Here is a 7541-nt window from a genome sequence, read left to right as displayed (position 1 = left end):
GTATATTTTGAACTCTTGATATCATTTCCCCCCCCTAGAGGAACCTTAGGAATTCCCTTAACAGTTCACTTCCAGGCAACCCGTTGGAGCATTCGTCCTGATTAGCTTTGCAACAAAGCTTCTGTGGAGGTTAAACAACATTGGCACTTTCTTGAGTTTTCATTCTGATTTCTTTGTGGAGAGGTTATACAAAAACCCACTGGTTAGTCAGCCTTCAGACTAGCATTTCTGCACAGAGCTTATACAACTTCTTGTCAACGGATTCTTATCCCTTCCCTTCCCTCGCCACTTTCCTTACTGTTCTCACAGTGGACACTCAGATCCCCAATTAATATACAATTAGCCTATATTAATCGTCCATTACCATTATGAGATATCATGGAACGTTAAAAAAATGAGGTAGCAAGTTTAGTTGTATTGTGTGGAATCATATTGTCAAATGCAAAGGTTCCTTCCTGACAAGGAGGTGCGCTCTGTATGAGCTCCTGCCCTTTATTTCTGAGACACAACAACATTTTCGCTACCTCTTAAGTCGTTTTAAGCCCTCTTTCAACACCCAGCTCTCTGTTCACTCCCTGCACAGTTCCATCAATCGGTGCTGGCGCTGGATATATTGCCCCTTTGCATTGGGAAAGGCTTTGTTCATACGTCTTTCTTTCTTTCTTTCTTTCTTTCTTTCTTTCTTTCTTTCTTTCGTCTACCTATCTAGATATAGACATACATATTCATGCCGAATACACGTGAGTTCCTTGTCTACACCGCAATACATAAATGGATTATGTTAAGTAAAAAGGGTGCGCAACCGCCATTGCTTTAGCTGACACAATAGGTTTATCTTTGTGTACGATGTTAGCTTGGTCAAGGATGGAGTGGACTCTGTTACACAGGGGCATCTAGGGCCCCTCGTGCCCTTGACATGGAGCTGTATAGGCACCCCAACCCGAGAAATCACTTTGCTGCAATAGCCACATTTGAAATGACTACATGACACCTGACCCAGGTACTCGAATCGTTCGGTGTGAGGGCAAGGTGAGGAGGAAAGGCAAACAACAACAACAACAACAACACACACCTTTGTGCTGCGATGCAAGAAGGACAGAAAGCCTCCCCCATATTTTGACCACACCTCAGCAGTGGTCTTGCATCCCCACACCAGTGTACGTCGTACCCTCCATAGTCTGATAGGTGATTTTTGTGTGTGCCCCCGGACCTGCGCCCCAGTTTTGCCAACCCCTAGGTACACCTCTGACCTGTTAATATGCAGTTGACGATGTCAACCTTTATGTCAAGGGTTACTAATGTGCCGTCCAGATGTTGATGGACTCCAGCTCCCCATTATCCTTGACCAGTGACTGGGGCTGATGGAACTTGGAGTCCAACAGTGTGCAGAGGGCCCTGACTAGGTTAGTTCCCACCTTCTACTAATCTAGACATAAGTCCCATTGAACTCAACGGAGCTAACTTCTGAGGAGACGCTATGTATATTCACATGGGCGCTGTTAGATTTTTTTTCCTTCTTGTTTCTTTGACAGCCTTTTTTATAATAAATAAATAAATAAACACCAGAATATATTACAGCATCACATGTGACCGACGCACGTGAACATCCTTAGGGAGAAAGGATGTGGTGTTGCAACATGAAGGGAGTGACTGAGTTATGCTAAGCGAATTATGGGCAGCAATGAAAACAAGATCCCTGGTGATAAGGCAGGGTATTAACGTTCCTGTCCTGAAAATGAATCCTTGAGCAATAGATTGGGGGGAAAACAAGCAACTAAGGACGAATAAAGCCCAAGGTCACGTGACTTCCAGAAAATCTGTCAATTTAAGCAGACGACAGTTCAGCAGCAATTCCCATGTGTGCTTGCTGTGAACTAACTTGCAACTTTAACAAAATTCAGAGAACTGAAGGGGATTTGTTTTAAATACCCAACCTGACCAGCGCAGGTGCAAGGATTAAAAAGGGATTCAAGAAGATTTTGCATGATATTAGGAACTCTGCTTTTCATTGTGGTGCGCCAGCACTGGTGCTACAAAAACAAAAGAACTTTATGGGCGTAAAAGACATGGAAACTTCCAAGTATTTAGTTAGCGCAAGAGGCTTGCTTTTCTAGAGGGCTAAGCTGTGCTCACAAAAACATGCCAGTGCTTGATATTGCGTGGCACGCATGTTTTGTATCTATGTGTTTGTGTCATAAAACAAGTGCATATGGTTTAATCAGATTAAGGCTAGCTCTTTGAAAAAAAGCAACGCACTGAAATCTTGACTATTAAAGACACTGCCTAAACAACAAAAACAAAACTCTGAATCTGAATCTGTGAGAATTAATGTGAAGTGGTGGCTTAAAGTGTTACAGTTGAACCTGAGTTTGGAACATTTACTCAGTCGCAAAGCTTAAGGGATCCCCTTGGGCTAATCATTCTCTCTCAGTCTAGAAAAAATGGAGGGAAAACACCCATCTGTGCCACCTCAAGTTTCTTGGAGAAAGGGGAGGGATGCTAATGTAATAAATATCTAATATTAATTAATTTATTAAATGTATATACTTCCCTTCAGCCAAAGGTCTTATTGTGATCTTATATATACCACCTCGGCCTGAAACCACGTCGTGACAGCATTTACCTCACAACATGTCAGTGTGTCAGAATTATTAATATTATTTGCATTTGTATTTTTTGTATGCCAAAAAAGAGAAATGCCTCAAAGCAACTAAGCAACAACCTAAAATGCAAACAGATAAAATAAATATTGAAGCCAAATTTAAAAAAGAAGAAGATGTACACTTTAGCTTTCTTTTATGGGAAGGCTTCCTTATGGAGCAGAGGGCCTTCTCGGTAGTGGTGCCCGCCCTGTGGAATGCCCTCCCATCAGATGTCAAGGAAATAAACAACTGTCCGACTTTTAGAAGACATCTGAAGGCAGCCCTGTTTAGGGAAGTTTTTAATGTTTGATGTTTGATCGTGTTTTTAATATTCTGTTGGGAGCCGCCCAGAGTGGCTGGGGAAACCCAGCCAGATGGGCAAGGTATAAATAATGAATTATTATTATTATTATTATTATTATTATTATTATTATTATTATTATTATGGTTTACCTAAGATCACCAAGTGTATGTCCTTAGTAAGAGTTTGCAATCTGTCTCCCAGATCCACAACTACTTTCTTTAGTCGCATCCACACCATTATTTTAAAACACATTTAACACACATTTAAAGCCCATGGTTTGCTCCCAATAATCCTGGGAACTGTAATTTACTCCTCGTAGAGGTACAATTCCCAGCACCCTTAACAAACTACAGCTCCCAAGTTTTTCTTTCTTTCTTTCTTTTGAAGGGGATGTAACCATAGTTAGACTTTCCTTCTTGGAGATTGTGCAGATTGTCTTCCCGTGAACAAAAACAACAGCGCTTGCATGACAGCAATCCATAAATTAAAATGTGTGGGTTTTTTGTCTTTTTTTGTCTTTTTTTTTTTTTTTTTACTAATGTGTTATCCTGCACCCACAAACAAGGGATGGACCTTCCTTCCTAAGGAGGCTGGAATTCCCCCTTGGTTTCCTTTGAATTACTGAGGTTGATATAAATCGAAAGCCTTGCGGGCGTCTCATCCAAAGATCCACCCTGCTGCACTCACATGTCATTGCGGTGTACCAACATTGTGCAAATAATGGTTGTCGCAAGACTGCTTACTGTACCTTGCTTGCGCTAAGCAAAACAGGAAGTTCACCTCGTCCAACTTCCAGCAATTGTCTCCTCCTTGGATGAAATCAAAATTGCAAATTGGAGGTTGCGAAGAGCGCATTGAACTCATGACCCAGCAGCGAGATAGGCATCCGTAAGACTTTCAGTGGTTCGAAAGACAAGAAAAAAATGCTCATGTGCTGAGATGGCAGATCTGTGGGAGGACTAGATCTGCACTGACCTAACAAGATTGTTTGCTGGATTTACTAGTCTTCATAATGTATGAAACGAAACTGAGATATATCTACCAGGATGGAAGCCTCCTTCCCTGTGGAAATAATACCAAGACACCAGTCCTGAGTGATTATACCGTAATGTACTTCTGATGTAGGCCCTGAGGCATGGGGACTAAAACGAATGATACAGTATAACCTTTCCTCACAGGGGAGCTGCTCCATCCCCTTAATGATTTTTGTTTGCCTTCTTTTTTACAATTTTTTAAATTAATTTTCTTTTCTTTTTTAATAACAAATTGACTTCAAATTCAAATTTAAACATTTTTTTTTTTACAAATTACCTTCCCAATTCACTACATTGTTATCTTATACAGTATATTAACTTCCCACCCTTCCTCCATGGTCTTTTTGTTCATGCCCTTTTCTACTGCCTCATATATCATACTGTTTTACCTGTCACAAAATCCCTCTAACAACATTGTTTTTTATTTACGTCCACCGTTGATAACCCAACTCCTGCTCGCGATTTCCCTAAATTAAAATACTTTTGCAGATCACCCAGAAAAGGCCTGCTTGCCTTCTTCTGAACCTATTCAAGCTCTATATAATATCCTTTCTGACGTGAGCTGGCCAGAACTGTACACTGTATTCCAAGTGTGCTCACAATGACAATTAAATGGCAGCTCTGAGCCCTCAAAATGGAAAGAAAGCTCATGAATGGGACAATGACTCCAAGCACAGGACGATGTGATTTAGGGTAGTATAATACGCAAGCCATTTGAATGTGTGAGTTGCCTTATTGCGCAGCTTGAGAATGTATAGCTCACACAGGAAGCAAATGCATTACGACCCCACAAAAATGCTGTAAGGAAAGTTTGACGCCATTCGGTCACGCCAAACTTGGTTGTGGGTTACAATGCAGCTCCAGATTGGATCAGATTTAGCAGGGCATATTTTCCATCAAAATGTATGTAAAATGCTTATTTTATGGAGGAAAGCACTGAGAAAAGAATGCACACAAAAATGAGTATAACAATGCGAAGTTCTCATACATTATTATTATTTTTAAATGCACAAAAATGGGGCTGAACAGGATTTCAAATGAAACAGGACTGACCTGTCTCTTTACAGTGGCACAAAACGTACATAGCTTTTCAAAATAGTCAATATGATCCCAATGCTAGAGAAAAAAAGATTGTGAACACGTGAGTGTTTGCTTTATTTAAATATGATACTAAATTCATGTCACAATATTTAGCGTTGTTCAGTATTGATAGAGATGATGATTAAGCGCTGCTTTCCTACCAATGCTGAAGTTTTTTAGCTGGGAAGGTTCTTCTCGTGGCAAATAACATTGGTGTGATTCATCAATACTAAATGTAGGCGCCAGCTTAATGGCAGAAATGTTTTAAACAAGAGCTTCCCTAAGCAGAGCAAATTAGTGGTCCATACGCTTTTGTAGCTGTGTGCCTCTAGCAATGACCTATAAACCTAATTCAGCAGCAGATGCCCTTCCACAAACGATGCCAGCTTAGCAATATCATGCTGGAGAAATACAATATAACACCTGCCCCTCCTTATTAAGAGTTACTTTTGGCAGAACACGAAAAAGTGGAACTTGCTGGAATATGGCCCTGATCACATCTTGTTTTACGTGCTTTCTGTGTAGTACTGGAACCAGCACCAGATTCCTGGAGTTTTAGTACTGGAATATGAACCCCAGAAGCCATCTAGTCAGTGCTATTTTTCTAGAAAAAGAGGTGCCAGAACTCACTATGAACGCTTCCCTTGTTCTCTTATAATGGCAACGACCTGAGAGGTGCCAGAACTGAGTTCCAGCTTTATATAAAAAAAGCCCTGCATGTAGTCTAATCTCTTGCTCAGGGTAGGATGCAGCTACAGCTTCCCTGATGGCTAGCCATCCAACTTCTGCTTGAATTACCTCTCAAGGCAGTCTGTGTCCCGCTGCCAGGCAGCTTTCACTATTAGGAAGTATCTCCTAATGTTTAGCCAAAAGCTGCTTCCTTGCAGTGTGCACACGTTCCGAGTTTTGTGCTCTAGAGCAACTGACAACAAGTCTGCTCCATCTCCTGGAGGTCTTCAGATGTATGAAGACACCTTAATCGTCTCTTGTCAGGCCTCAATTTCCCCAGCTCTTTCGATCATTCTTTATAGGTCATCTCTGGCACGTGAAAAACGATGCCCCAATAAATTTCTTACACTATTAGGCGCCACCTCCAGATTCTTTGTTATTTCTTCACATTGACATACATTATATGACCTTATTGCACATTAGAAACTGTATACTGCATTTTCTTTCATAAGTACCAGTTTTCCCATATTTTATTCTCACGACGGATGCAAAAATCGTGACCTGCATGTTCAAACATGAATATACCACCATCCAAAGCACATTAACTTGGAACATGAAGAGTGATGTCAGTGATAAAGGTAAAGGTAAAGGGACCCCTGACCATTAGGTCCTGTCGCGGACGACTCTGGGGTTGCAGCACTCATCTTACTTTACTGGCCGAGGGAGCCGGCATACAGCTTCTGTGTCATCTGGCCAGCATGACTAAGTCGCTTCTGGCGAACCAGAGCAGCACACGGGAATGCCGTTTACCTTCCCGCCAGAGCGGTACCTATTTATCTACTTGCACTTAGTGCTTTCGAACTGCTAGGTTGGCAGGAGCAGGGACCAAGCAACGGTAGCTCACCCCGTCGCGGGGATTCAAACCGCCGACCTTCTGATCGGTAGCCTACTAGCCTACTAACAAGTATGCTTAAGGCTGCAGGCATCTCTAATGGGTCCATGCCAGGCCTACTTTGCTAGAATGGATTGACACATTTCGAGGTGAGGCATCCATGGAGAATCCATCACTTCCCATAACCAAAGTGAAAGTCTAGAACTCTGTCATCGAACTCTGTTGCCAGACCAAAGAATCTGTGTGGTTTAATGTTGATGAATTACAAGTATCAGAAAGGTGCATGTGAGTGGCCTGACCAGAGATGGGGCAATTCCAAGACCCAGGCCTGATCTACATGCATCTTATCATTGGCAGGGCCCAAAGGGTCATCCAAGGAAAACAAAACATAAGTAAAAATCATTTCATGCATGCGTGTGCTTTGACTCTGTAGATGACTTCTCTTTCTGTGCCTTGCTTCTTTTCTGTTATTCTACATGTCTAGGGAAAGGGCTTCGCTAAGTCCTTTTTCTTGTGGGCAGGACTAAATTTCAGAAGGGGGAAAGACAGCAGAGATGGCATTTCCTTAACCTTGTTCTTTCCCATTTTATTAAACTGAACTGTGTTGCACAAGAAATGATCTCTCATGAACTCTTAAAATGATCTCTCATGAACTCTCAAAATGAGGACAAGGACCCAGAGATCACGCTAAGGGTGGCTAAATTCTGCGCGACTGCCACAAAACTTAGGGAACAAGCTGTGCTACCATAATGACTAAGGCCTTAAATGACAATTTTAGGTTATATTTTAGTGATTAAGATTTAAGTTATATATTTTTAACTGTTGCTATATCTCTATTGTCTCTGTTATACCTAATTGCAAATTCAAATTACAGGTGGGTAGCCGTGTTGGTCTGCCATAGTCGAAACAAAATAGGAAAT

The sequence above is a fragment of the Lacerta agilis genome, chromosome 1 (genome assembly GCF_009819535.1).
Source record: "Lacerta agilis isolate rLacAgi1 chromosome 1, rLacAgi1.pri, whole genome shotgun sequence".
NCBI classification, from domain to species: domain Eukaryota; kingdom Metazoa; phylum Chordata; class Lepidosauria; order Squamata; family Lacertidae; genus Lacerta; species Lacerta agilis.
This window is presented reverse-complemented; position numbering follows the sequence as displayed.